The sequence below is a fragment of the Rutidosis leptorrhynchoides genome, chromosome 2 (assembly GCF_046630445.1).
Source record: "Rutidosis leptorrhynchoides isolate AG116_Rl617_1_P2 chromosome 2, CSIRO_AGI_Rlap_v1, whole genome shotgun sequence".
NCBI lineage: Eukaryota > Viridiplantae > Streptophyta > Magnoliopsida > Asterales > Asteraceae > Rutidosis > Rutidosis leptorrhynchoides.
The window spans coordinates 239,136,651-239,151,957 of record NC_092334.1 but is presented as its reverse complement, the minus strand read 5'-3'; positions in this window follow the sequence as shown (position 1 = coordinate 239,151,957).

Below are 15,307 nucleotides of genomic sequence, written 5' to 3'. Positions count from 1 at the left end.
TCGAAATTTTAAAAAGCACTGATGAAGCAGCAAAAACTGTAAACGACCTTAACAGTAAAAAGTTTGATGATAAAGAATAGTGTGTTAGCAAAACTCAGAAAAAGAAAAGGTTTGGAACTAGAAAACGGATTGAGCAAAGTATGAAGGAGGCTGTGGATAAATCACAAAGACGAAACCTGCCTTCCAAGAATTCAAATGATTCAGTATTTGCTGAAGCCATTAACGAATACCTTGCTTCCGAATCTAAACCCTTGCGGACAATATTCTTCATCATCCTCTGATATTAGAAATTCTAAGATATTATCATATCTTTCATTATAAATATCTTCGATAATTCTGAAGATATCTTCATAACTATTATCATCCGAAATTATTTATCTCTTCACGCTATCTGTGTTACATCATAAAAGAAACTATTTTAGTTTCTAATTTCTGAAAATTTTGAAAAATGGATGTTTTTGAAGTAGTGTTGGGAATTGAAGCATGAGTTAGTATAATATAATGACATTTGATCAACGTGATTATATTACAGTAAGTCATGCTGAGTTTCTAATGGAATGTGATAAAGGTTCACAGATCATACCCTCATCATGAACCATGTTACATAACTCTTTCATTCTATTTAACCGCTAAACATATCAAGAAAATATTTTTCTTGATGATTCGGTCTTTTTCGAGGTATTCTGGTAATTTGACAAGTCAGATAGTGCCATTACCATTTCTTTCTTAGAATATTAATTATGTTCATTCTGAAATTCATACCTACGAATTCTGGACCATTATTCGTTTGACTTAAAGTCGGGAAGAGAAAACGAAAGCATGAAGTTCCGAAATATAATGAAAAATATAAAGCCCGAAAACAACCCCGAAATTACAAACCGTGTATATCAATACGTATAGCAATATAAAGACACGGGAGAATGAAAAACAATATAACCCCAAGGTAATAGTAGAAGAAAATAACCTCCTCTGGTGGCAGATGAAAAAGAAGAATGAATGATATGATAGCCAAGAAAATATCAAGAATCAGAACTGGATGAAGCATTTTCACAAATCTTTTGTAAGTATGAAATAAGGAAGAAGATTATAGGAGTGGTGAAAATAAATGAAACGAAAGAGGTCAATTTATAGCAAAATATCAGACATAGCAATCGAGGCGGATTACGCATTTAATCAAAAAAAATCCTAATTTCCGCAAAATCCGAAAAATCAAATCTTATTTAGATAATGAAGATTTTCTATTCCTTAAATTCCGGAAATCAATCGTTACTACGTCAAGAGTTAAAAATGAATCTCTATTCTCCATTTCACTCTATTACGATAACTTCCCTCATACGCTTCGAGTAATTGGATTGTTTTATCCATATTATTCAACGGTGATAAAAATTCTATTTATCAACTCATATTCATCATGAAAACATTTTTATTGTTAGCCATGACGACCTCACTCAAATTTCGGGACGAAATTTCTTTAACGGGGAGGTACTGTGATGACCCGGAAGTTTATGACCAAATTAAACTTAATCTTTAATGTTTCCGACACGATAAGCAAAGTCTATGAAGTTGAATCTCAAAATTTTGAACTATTCAATTACCCTTCGATTGTTCTCAATTATATGTAAATAGATACATATGCTATAACTTGAAAACGTAACAAAGTGTTATGAAAATGTTACTGTGCATTAACCTTATTGGTTTGATTATCTGATTGATATTTAGATAAGTTAACTAAAATGTTTAAGATGAACCAGTAAAACACTAATTTGCTACAGTATTTTCGAATTGCTACAGTACCCGAAAAGCTACAGTGTTTTCGAAAATCACTATTTGCTACAGTAAAAAACTTTGCTACAGTAAAACACTATTTTAAAATGTATTTTAACAAATAGCGAGATGATGATTTATAGAAGTAAATGACCAAAACACTCAAATGTATAAGTTATATTTCGAGTGATATAATTTAGGGATAATTTAAGGCTATATTTTGACTAAGGTACATGTCCCAAAATGTAATGTACAAGTTTTCTCAGCGTATGAAGGGACATTTGAAAAACCGAAACTGGTACATAAGTTGAGTGACGACATACGACTTATCAGAACAGAAATTACAAGTCATCTATACACGAGAATATAATATAATATATAATTAATTAAAATAAATTATATAAATTATATAAATATAATAATATGTCGACAGGTATCAAACAAAAGGGATTGTGAGCTGGCAATGGGGCTCATGAGATCCCCCACACATACTCATGCGATCGCATGAGGTGTTTGGGCAGGCCACATCTATAAATTGCAGTCGAGTTCTGTTTCATTTACACACACATATCATATATTACTCCGTATTTATTTTATTTAATAATTATTATTATTATTATTATTAATATTAATATTAATATTATTATTAATCTTATTAATTATTAGTATTATTAATTATTAATTAGTAATATACATAAAATACTACGACGAGGTTATGAGCGTGTCACTTTCAAAATGGTTTTCAAGCGAGATAGAACTAAGGAAATTATGGGTTATTGCCAAGGAGGTTATGGGTAATGTACGGGGGTATATTTGTGAATCAAACCTAGTGTTTATCATCTCCGTTACATCTACGTACTTTCCTACAATATTGAATCTCAATACTGATACGTTGAGATCTACGATTATTTGGTAATTCTAGTTTCGGTCACATTACGATGAACAACTTTATGTGCTGCAAAGGTGAGTTTATAGATCCCTCTTTAATTGCTTTTGCAATCTATATTTTTGGGCTGAGAATACATGCACTTTACTTTAAACGCAATGGATACAAGTACATACTAAATTCTACGCTGAGTTTGAACCGAAAATCCCTTAGCTTTGGTAACTAGTAACTGCCGGTTATAAGAACTGGTGGGCGTGAATAGTTGTATATGGATCCATAGGGCTTGACATCCCCGTCTGTTCCAGGTATAGAAACCCTAGCCTGAAATATAAAACAGACGTATGCTATTTGAGTTTAGTACATGTTGGATTGCGTGTATTGTACATGTTGGTTGCATGTATGTTAAAACAGGGGTACTTATTATAACGTTAAAGTTTAGTTACCAGAGTGCTCAATTTTGTAGAATATTTTGATAAACGTTTCTGGACGAAACAACTGATATCTTGTGATCCACCTTTATATACAGATTATATGAAACTCTAAAACTATGAACTCACTAACCTTTGTGTTGACACTTGTTAGCATGTTTATTCTCAGGTTTCCTAGAAGTCTTCCGCTGTTTGCTTATGTGTTAGACAAGCTATGTGCATGGAGTCTTACATGACATATTTTTCAAGGAAACGTTGCATTCACCAAATCATCACCATGTATCTTATTTTGACTGCATTGTCAACGGAAGTATTATTGTAAACTATTATTTACGGTGATTGTCTATATGTAGAAATCATCAGATGTCGAAAACTTTTGATTTAAATATTCATTTATGGTGTGCCTTTTTAAAAGAATGCAATGTTTACAAAACGTATCATATAGAGGTCAAATACCTCGCAATGAAATCGATGAATGATGTGTTCGTCCATATGGATTTGGAGCGATCGTCACATGACCCCATATAAATAATGCCTCCAAGTCTTTAATGCAAAAACAACAGCACCCAATTCCAAATCATGAGTCGTATAATTTTGCTCGTGAATCTTCAATTGTCTAGACGCATAAACAATCACCTTCGTTCGTTGCATTAATACACAACCGAGACCTTGCTTTGATGCGTCACAATAAATCACAAAATCATCATTCCCTTCAGGCAATGACAATATAGGTGCCGTAGTTAGCTTTTTCTTCAATAACTGTAACGCCTTCTCTTGTTCATCCTTCCATTCAAATTTCTTCCCTTTATACGTTAATGCAGTCAAGGGTTTTGCTATTTTGGAGAAATCTTGGATGAATCTTCTGTAGTAACCAGCCAATCCTAAAAATTGACGTATATGCTTCGGAGTTTTTGGGGTTTCCCACTTTTCAACGGTTTCGATCTTTGCCGGGTCCACCTGGATACCTTCTTTGTTCACTATGTGACCGAGGAATTGAACTTCTTCCAACCAAAATGCACACTTTGAAAACTTAGCGTACAGTTTTTCTTTCCTCAATACTTCTAGCACTTTTCTCAAATGTTCTTCGTGCTCTTGATCATTCTTTGAGTAAATAAGTATGTCATCGATGAAAACAATGACAAACTTGTCAAGATATGGCCCACACACTCGGTTCATAAGGTCCATGAACACAGCTGGTGCGTTAGTCAATCTAAACGGCATAACCATAAACTCGTAATGACCATAACGCGTCCTAAAAGCAGTTTTTGGAATATCATCCTCCTTTAATCGCATTTGATGATACCCAGAACGTAAATCGATTTTCGAATAAACCGACGAGCCTTGTAGTTAATCAAAGAAGTCGTCAATTCTCGGTAGTGGATAACGGTTTTTGATGGTAAGTTTATTCAACTCTCTGTAGTCAATACAAAAACTAAATGTACCATCCTTCTTCTTGACAAACAAAACAGGAGCTCCCCATGGTGATGTGCTTGGTCGAATGAAACCACGTTCTAATAGTTCTTGCAGTTGGCTTTGCAGTTCTTTCATCTTGCTGGGTGCGAGTCTGTAAGGAGCACGAGCTATTGGTGCAGCTCCTGGTACAAGATCTATTTGAAATTCAACAGATCGATGTGGAGGTAGTCCCAGTAATTCTTTCGAAAATACATCGGGAAATTCTTTTGCGACGGGAACATCATTGATGCTCTTTTCTTCAGTTTGTACTTTCTCGACGTGTGCTAGAACAGCATAGCAACCTTTTCTTATTAGTTTTTGTGCCTTCAAATTACTAATAAGATGTAGCTTCGTGTTGCCCTTTTCTCCGTACACCATTAAGGGTTTTCTTTTTTCTCGTATAATGCGAATTGCATTTTTGTAACAAACGATCTCTGCTTTCACTTCTTTCAACCAGTCCATACCGATTATCACATCAAAACTCCCTAACTCTACTGGTATCAAATCAATCTTAAATGTTTCGCTAACCAGTTTAATTTCTCGATTCTGACATATATTATCTGCTGAAATTAATTTACCATTTGCTATTTCGAGTAAAAATTTACTATCCAAAGGCGTTAATGGACAACTTAATTTAGCACAAAAATCTCTACTCATATAGCTTCTATCCGCACCCGAATCAAATAAAACGTAAGCAGATTTATTGTCAATAAGAAACGTACCCGTAACAAGCTCCGGGTCTTCCTGTGCCTCTGCCGCATTAATATTGAAAACTCTTCCGTGGCCTTGTCCATTCGTGTTCTCCTGGTTCGGGCAATTTCTAATAATGTGGCCCGATTTTCCACATTTATAACAAACTACATTGGCATAACTTGCTCCGACACTACTTGCTCCACCTTTACTCGTTCCGACACCATTTGTTCCTTTCGTTCTGTTAACCCCTGGTCCGTAGACCTCACACTTCACCGCGCTATGACCATTTCTTTTACACTTGTTGCAAAATTTAGTGCAGAACCCCGAGTGATACTTTTCACACCTTTGGCATAGCTGCTTCTGATTGTTGTTGTTGTTGTTGTTGTTGCGGTTGTTATTGTTGTTGGAATGATTGTTGTAGTTGTTGTTGTTGTTGTTGTTGTTGTTGTGCCGTTTGTTGTAGTTGCGATTGATGTTGCGATTGTTGGGATAGTTGTTGTTGTATTGGTGACTCTTATCACCATTTTTCTCCCACTTTCTTTTGACTAGCTTCACGTTGGCCTCTTCGGTCGCCTGTTCTTTAATTCTTCCCTCAATCTGGTTCACTAGTTTGTGAGCCATTCTACATGCCTTTTGTATGAAGGCAGGCTCGTGTGAACTTATATCTTCTTGAATTCTCTCCGGTAACCCTTTCACAAATGCGTCGACCTTCTCTTCCTCATCTTCGAACGCTCTCGGACACAATAGGCACAATTCTGTGAATCGTCTTTCGTACGAAGTAATATCGAATCCCTGTGTTCGTAACCCTCTAAGTTCTGACTTGAGCTTAATGACCTTGGTTCTGGGACGGTACTTCTCGTTCATCAAGTGCTTGAATGCTGACCACGGTAGCGCGTAAGCAGCATCTTATCCCACTTGCTCTAGATAGGTATTCCACCATGTTAACGCAATACCTGTGAAGGTATGCGTAGCGTACTTCACTTTGTCTCCTTCAGCACACTTACTTATGGCAAACACTGATTCAACTTTCTCGGTCCACCGTTTCAATTCGATTGGTCCTTCGGTCCCATCAAATTCTGAAGGCTTGCAGGCAGTGAATTCCTTGTAGGAGCATCCTACACGATTTCTTGCGTCGTTAGCTGTATTGCTAGATTCAGAGTTATTGTTGGTATGTAGCGCGGCCTGTACTGCGGCTATGTTTGAAGCAAGAAAGGCACGAAATTCCTCTTCGCTCATATTCAAGGTGTGTCGAGTAGTCGGTGCCATTTCCTTCAAAATAGTCAAATGAAATAAGTTAATCATACACAATATTAAGAGTAGTCAATAGTATCTCGTAGCATAATATGAACTCATTTATAAAAGCTTTTTCTTCATATTAGCGTTTTATAAGTTTAAATTCGGGTACTACCTACCCGTTAAGTTCATACTTAGTAGCTAATATACAATTCAACTACTACAATTCCATATGAAAAACTGATTATAATAATATACCTCATACAAATATTCTTCAAACTTACAACTTCGCTATATTACATATAACATGAAATATAGTACACTATGATACAGGACAGTTTTGAAGATAAATCTAGTTAATACGCAAGTTGTTCAGCAAAGGAAATAAAGACACGTAATTCATAAGTCCAGAAACAAGTCATGTATTCTGGTTTTACTAAGACGACTTCCCATCCTTAGTTTTGTGGAAAATAACCGTTATGACCATTGGCTAGGCAGCATGTTGTAATGTCGTCAAAAGGACGAGGGTTTCGTAATGTCCAACAGCCCCTTAATAATCTAAAAACCTTGTTTCTCACCCCAACTACTGAATCCGTCACTTGTGGGAAAGTTTTATTTAAAAGCTGCAATCCGGTGTTCTTTTTCTCACTTTGGTAAGAAGCGGACATCACTAACCCGTAAGCATAACATGCTTCTTTATGTTGCATGTTAGAAGCTCTTTCTAATTCACGAAATCCTATGTTGGGCTTAACCCGTAACGTAAAATTGCATTTGGGTTCCCCGCATTTAACGCTTTAAAGAAAACACGGCGTAACTTAAAGTCTCCCCAATGTGATATACCCCACCTATAAAAGGAAAGCCTTTTATAAACTAAGGCATTTCTGGAAAGTCTTTCAAATGTTTGACAAGTTAATTTCGCCATAACTAAATGTGCTGATGAATTCTGACCGACTCTAGACAAGATTTCCTCAATCATATCCTCTGGTAGGTCTTCTAAAATATTCGGTTGTCTACCCTTAACGTCCATTTTGTTTTTATACTGTAAAATAGACAATGATTAGATTCGTAATAACAAACAATACAAGCAATTTTTACATAGAACATAAAAGTATAAGCACACTACAATACATTTATTACACAACATGCTCACACCCCTCTAATCTGAATCACTAGTTTCTTCTTCTTCGAACTTGGTTCTTTTTCCTAATTTTCTAGGGATATATGATGTTACTCTAATACGAGCCGTAATTTTCCACATTGGTTTAGAAAAACCTGGTGGTTTAGAGGTTCCCGGGTTATTGTCACGATATTGAAAATACGGGTTTTGACGGTACATATAAAGTTCATCGGTGCCGGAATCAGATTTTTCTATTTTGATGCCTTTTCCGTTATTATTTTCTTTTGCCTCATTAAATTGGGTTGGGGTAATTTCTATAACATCATCGGAATCCTCATCAGGATCTGATTCATCAGAAAATTGGTAATTTTCCCAATATTTTGCTTCCTTAGCGGAAACACCATTAACCATTATTAACTTTGGACCATTGGTTGAGGATTTTCTTTTATTTGACCGGTTTTCTGTTGTTCCTACTATTCCCCCCTCCGGAACCTCTTCTTCTTCCGGTTCCTCTTCTCCTGGTTCCTCTTCTTCCGGTTCCACTTCTTCCGGTTCCATTTCCTCTTCTTCCGGTTCTTCGGGAACTTGTGAATCTTGCCAATATATATTCGACTCTTCGTTATTATTAGGTGAGTCAATGGGATTTGTGCTAGAGGTAGACATCTATCACACAATATCAAACATGTTAAGAGATTAATATATCACATAATATTTACATGGTAATAATATATAGTTTCCAACAAAAATGTTAAGCAATCATTTTTAAAGAAAACACGGTCGAAGTCTAGACTCACTAATGCATCCTAACAAACTCGATAAGACACACTAATGAAAATTTTCTGGTTCTCTAAAACGAACGCTCTGATACCAACTGAAATGTCACGTTCATATTGATTATAAACGTTCCATATTAATTGATTTCGTTGCGAGGTTTTGACCTCTATATGAGACGTTTTTCAAAGACTGCATTCATTTTTAAAACAACCATAACCTTTATTTTATCAATAAAGGTTTTAAAAGCATTACGTAGATTATCAAATAATGATAATCTAAAATATACTGTTTACACATGACCATTACATAATGGTTTACAATAGAAATATATTACATCGACATATGTTTCTTGAATGCAGTTTTTACACAATATCATACAAACATGGACTTCAAATCTTGTCCTTATTTTAGTATGCAACAGCGGAAGCTCTTAGTATTCACCTGAGAATAAACATGCTTTAAACGTCAACAAAAATATTGGTGAGTTATAGGTTTAACATATATATATCAAATCGTAACAATAGACCACAAGATTTCATATTTCAATACACATCCAATACATAGAGATAAAAATCATTCATATGGTGAACACCTGGTAACCGACATTAACCAGATGCATATATAAGAATATCCCCATCATTTCGGGACACCCTTTGGATATGATATAAATTTCGAAGTACTAAAGCATCCGGTACTTTGGATGGGGTTTGTTAGGCCCAATAGATATATCTTTAGGATTCGCGTCAATTAGGGTGTCTGTTCCCTAATTCTTAGATTACCAGACTTAATAAAAAGGGACATATTCGATTTCGATAATTCAACCATAGAATGTAGTTTCACTTACTTGTGTCTATTTTGTAAATCATTTATAAAACCTGCATGTATTCTCATCCCAAAAATATTAGATTTTAAAAGTGGGACTATAACTCACTTTCACAGATATTTCCTTCCTCGAAAATAAGACTTGGCCACGGATCGATTCACGAACCTATACAAATATGTACATATATATCAAAGTATGATCAAAATATAATTACAACCATTTTTATTATGTTTTAAAGATTTGAGTGTATTAAGTCAGCTGTCATCGTTAATAACCTACAACTAGTTGTCCACAGTTAGATGTACAGAAATAAATCGATATTTCTGGAATCAACCTCAAAGTATATATATTTTTGGAATCAACCTCAACCCTATATAGCTAACTCCAACATTACTGCATATAGAGTGTCTATGGTTGTTCCAAATAATATATATACATGGGTCGATATGATATGTCAAAACATTTGCATACGTGTCTATGGTTGATAATGCTAAAAACGAACATATATTTCATAGCATTATTCCTCAAGAAAGACAAGCTTTTAGTTGCAATTGTTCTATTTACAAGTGATATTCATTTAAATAATAAAAGGTGAAGACAAAAGACAGATTCGACGAATTGAAGACGCAAACGACCAAAAAGCTCAAAAGTACAAAAGACAATCAAAAAGGTTCCAATTATTGATAAGAAACGTCTCGAAATTACAAGAGTACAAGATTCAAAACACAAAGTACAAGATATTAAATTGTACGCAAGGACGTTCGAAAATCCGGAACCGGGACATGAGTCAACTCTCAACGCTCGACGCAACGGACTAAAAATTACAAATCAACTATGCACATAAATATAATATAATATTTAAATAATTCTTATAATTATTTAATATATTATATATATTTATAAATCCGTCGGCAAGAAAGACTCCAAAGTATCTGAGCTGTAATTTCAAACTCCGTGACTCGCGGAGTTTGAAGGCAAAATATGCCGCGAGTCGCGGAGCCCCAAAAGTCAAAAATCCCTATAAAAGCAAACGAATTCTGATCGCAAATATCATTTTTTTTTCTCCTCATTCATACGATATATTTATATTTATAATTTATATTTTAATTTTAATTTTAATTATAATTCTAATAATAAGGGTATGTTAGCGAATATTGTAAGGGTGTAAGTCGAAATTCTGTCCGTGTAACGCTACGCTATTTTTAATCATTGTAAGTTATGTTCAACCTTTTTACATTAATGTCTCGTAGCTAAGTTATTATTATGCTTATTTAAAACGAAGTAATCATGATGTTGGGCTAATTACTAAAATTGGGTAATTGGGCTTTGTACCATAATTGGGGTTTGGACAAAAGAACGACACTTGTGGAAATTAGACTATGGGCTATTAATGGGCTTTATATTTGTTTAACTAAATGATAGTTTGTTAATGTTAATATAAAGATTTACAATTGGGCGTCCCTATAAATTACCATATACACTCAATCGGACACGATGGGCGGGGTATTTATATGTACGAATAATCGTTCATTTAACCGAACTCGGGAATGATTTAATAGCCACTAGAATAATTAAAACATGGGTGAAATTATGTACAAAGGACACTTGGTATAATTGATAACAAAATATTAAAACCTTGGGTTACACTCAGTTGACAACCTGGTGTAATTATTAAACAAAGTATTAAAATCTTGTTACAGTTTAAATCCTCAATTAGTTGGAATATTTAACTTCGGGTATAAGAATAATTTGACGAGGACACTCGCACTTTATATTTATGACTGATGGACTGTTATGGACAAAAACCAGACGGACATATTAAATAATCCAGGACAAAGGACAATTAACCCATGGGCATAAAACTAAAATCAACACGTCAAACATCATGATTACGGAAGTTTAAATAAGCATAATTCTTTTATTTCATATTTAATTTCCTTTATTTTATATTTAATTGCACTTCTAATTATCGCACTTTTATTTATTGTTATTGCACTTTTAATTATCGTCCTTTTTAATTATCGGAAGTTTATTTTATCGCACTTTTATTATTCGCAATTTCATTATCGTTATTTACTTTACGCTTAAAATTAAGTCTTGTATTTATTTATTATTTTACATTTGGTTTTAACTGCGACTAAAGTTTTAAAATCGACAAACCGGTCATTAAACGGTAAAAACCCCCTTTATAATAATAATATTACTTATATATATGTTTGTATTTTTATAAAAGTAAACTAATATAGCGTTGAGCTTTGTTTAAAAAAGATTCCCTGTGGAACGAACCGGACTTACTAAAAACTACACTACTGTACGATTAGGTACACTGCCTATAAGCATTGTAGCAAGGTTTAAGTATATCCATTCTATAAATAAATAAATATCTTGTGTAAAATTGTATCGTATTTAATAGTATTTCCTGCAAAAATTTAATAGTATTTTATACCACTCCGCTACCACATCAAGTATTTTTGGCGCCGCTGCCGGGGAACTCTCTTAAAAGCCGGAAGCGCAACGCTAATATAAAAAAAAAAATTTTAGTTAACTTTTATTAAAATTCGTTTTTGTAAAAATACGTTTTAATTATTCGAAAATATAAAAAGAAAAACAAAAAAAAAAAAATTTATGTATTTTTAGGAGTTTGATAAATATAAGTTTTATTTTATAAAAATATAAGTTTTATTTAATTTATTTTATAAATATATTTTATAAATATAAAAACCCGAAAAGAAAAAAAATATATATATATAAATCTATTTTTTATTGTTATAAAGTATTTTATTTTTATCTTAGTTATTAAAGATAAGTTTTATTTAGATTACATAAATATTTTAATAAGATAATATAAACAGAAAATATAAAAACAGAAAACAGAATATAAAAAAAAAAAAGAAAAAAAAACGCGTCGAATTTGAAACCTGTCAGTTGAAATTTGAAACCCCGCGAGTCCCGGGGTTTGATGTTTTGAATACCGCAAGTCGCGGAGTTTCTCTGACGCCACCGACAGAACCCTAAATCTGCATTAATTACGGAGTATTTATTAATTATTATTATTATAAACCCTAATTATCAATTATTATTAAAATTAAGTTTTATTTTAAAATTTCTTTTTAATTAATTTGTATTATTTTGTTTAATTAGTTTAATTAATTTGTAAAATTAGTAGTTTTAATAAATAATTAATATAAAAATAATATTTTTATAAAAATTGTACTTTTTACAACTTTTTGTATATTTTTATATTTTATCCCTTTTAATTGTTTTAGCGTAATATTTGTATTTTTAGCTCATATTTAGTTTTAAACTTAGTTTTTGCCATAGTTATTTTTACTTCTAGATTTTTAGGCTTTGCCGTAGAATTCCTTAAGTGCTTTTTCTTTAGACTAAGATTTAGGTACTTTAGAATTTTGCGACGCCTTTTTAAGTTTTAGTTTCTTTTTAAGTTATTTCCATTTGGGATATAGTTTTTCCCATAAGCTTTAATATTTTTAGACACCTTTTACTATGTATCAATTATCATTTCAATTAGTAATCTAAATTTGCGATTATAATTTTAAGTTAGTTGTAGTAATAAGGTTAGGTTAGTCAAGTGTTTTTAAGTTTTATAAGTTTCTTTTATTTTTCCGTCACCTTTTATTTTTCAACCATTTTTCTTTTTCAACCTTTTTCCGACGAACTCTTTTTCTTTCTTATTTCTCGCTATTCTAGTTTTAGGACATAGATTTTTATTCTACTTCTTATCTAAATTTCTTAAAATTACGAAAATTTATTTTAAGTGGTTAAATTAATAGACATCAAAATTTTCTGGTTCGTAGTAATAGTTGGATTTGTACGTGGACCGGGTTATTGGAGCCAAACAGTCCTCAATTATATTGAGACCAAACGAATCCTGCCCCTCTGCTGCATCTTTTGGCTATTCAAAACGTGGGCAAAATCAGAAAAGTCTATTGATTGGGTAACTTATTATAATTTTTCTTTCCTTTTAAAAACTAATAGGATATTCAGTGAATGCACCGAGCAAGGCGATCACCACCTTTTGTACGTTCACCACCTGTAACTCGATCAAGACATTTAGCAAATATAACCTCCGTTGATTTTTCTTTAGAATCGTCATCCAGTTAACCAAGTACTTAAGTTCAAATTTCCGATAATCCATTTTTTGCACCCAACCTCACAATTGAGAATCCGGAGAATATTCAGGAACGGTTCGTAGATCCTGAACCACTAAACTTTCCTCCGGAACCACCAATCATTCAAACAGAGATTGTTGAGGAACGAACCATTAAATCAGAATCATCTAGTGATACCGATTCAACAAATTCAATTATAGAGAATCTGGAACCTTTAAGTATGGAAGACCGAATGAGAGCTAAACGCACTGGCCAAGGTCACGCAATTACTCATCCAGACATTAATGCGCCAGATTATGAAATCAAAGGACAAATTTTACACATGGTGACTAATCAATGCCAATTCAGTGGTGCGCCGAAGGAAGATCCAAATGAACATCTACGTACCTTTAATAGGATCTGCACACTATTTAAAATCCGAGAAGTGGAGGATGAACAGATATATCTCATGTTATTTCCCTGGACTTTAAAGGGAGAAGCCAAAGATTGGTTGGAATCGTTACCTGAAGGGGCGATCGATACATGGGATGTTTTAGTTGACAAATTTCTTAAACAATTCTTTCCTGCATCTAAAGCCGTAAGACTTCAAGCAGAAATTGTTACGTTTACACAAAAACCGAATGAAACTCTATATGAGGCATGGACTAGATATGGAAAGTTATTAAGAGGATGTCCGCAACATGGTTTAGACACCTGTTAAATAGTACAAATATTCTACCAAGGATGCGACATCACTACAAGAAAAGACATAGATATAGCAGCTGGTGGTTCTATTATGAAGAAAACTTAAACTGATGCTTACAAAATTATTGATAACACTGCTTCCCACTCACATGAGTGGCACCAAGAAAAAGATATCGTTAGATCATCTAAAGCAGCTAGAGCCGATTCTAGCCATGACTTAGATTCCATTTCCGCAAAGATAGATGCTGTGGAAAGACGAATGGAAAAGATGACTAAAGATATTCACTCAATACGAATTAGTTGTGAGCAGTGTGGAGGACCACATTTGACAAAAGATTGTCTCAGTATTGAATTAACAATGGAACAAAGAGAGAATATTTCATACATAAACCAAAGGCCTGGAAATAATTATCAGAATAATTATCAACCGCCAAGACCGATTTACAATCAAAACCAGAGTTATAACAGAAATATTCCATACAACAACCAACAAGGTCCTAGCAATCAACAAGTATCCAATAATACTTACAATCAGCAAAGACCTAATTTTCAAAACAAATCACCACAACAAACCGATGATAAAAAGCCGAATTTAGAAGATATGATGACGAAGCTAGTTGAAACTCAAACGCAGTTTTTCACATCTCAGAAACAAACCAATGAACAAAATGCTCAAGCATTTAGAAATCAACAAGCTTCTATACAAAATCTGGAACAAGAAGTGAGTAACCTAGCAAGGTTAATAGGTGAAAGAAAACCGGGAAGTCTACCTAGTGATACAAATGCTAACCCCCGGAATGAAACAGCTAAAGCCATTACCACAAGAAGTGGTACAACACTTAAACCACCTGAAATACCTGTAACTTCTGATGAAGCTATTCCTACTCCACAAGAACCACAACCTGATCAAGATAAGGAAAAAGAACCGGTAGTTGAAAAGGTTAATGAAGATAACACAGTTAAGGATAAACCTTATGTTAAACCATACCAACCACCACTTCCTTACCCGAGTAAAATGAAGAAAGAGAAACTTGAAGCCGAGCAATCCAAATTCTTGGATATGTTTAAACAGATAAATGTAAATCTTCCTTTCATTGATGTGATTTCAGGAATGCCTAGATATGCTAAATTCTTGAAAGATCTAATCTCAAATAGAAAGAAAATGGAAGAACTCTCGGCTGTTACTATGAATGCTAATTGTTCAGCAGTGCTGTTGAATAAGATACCAGAAAAACTATCTGATCCAGGAAGTTTCACAATTCCATGTTTTCTGGGTAGTCTTAGTTCAATAGAAGCATTGGCAGACTTAGGTGCTAGTATAAA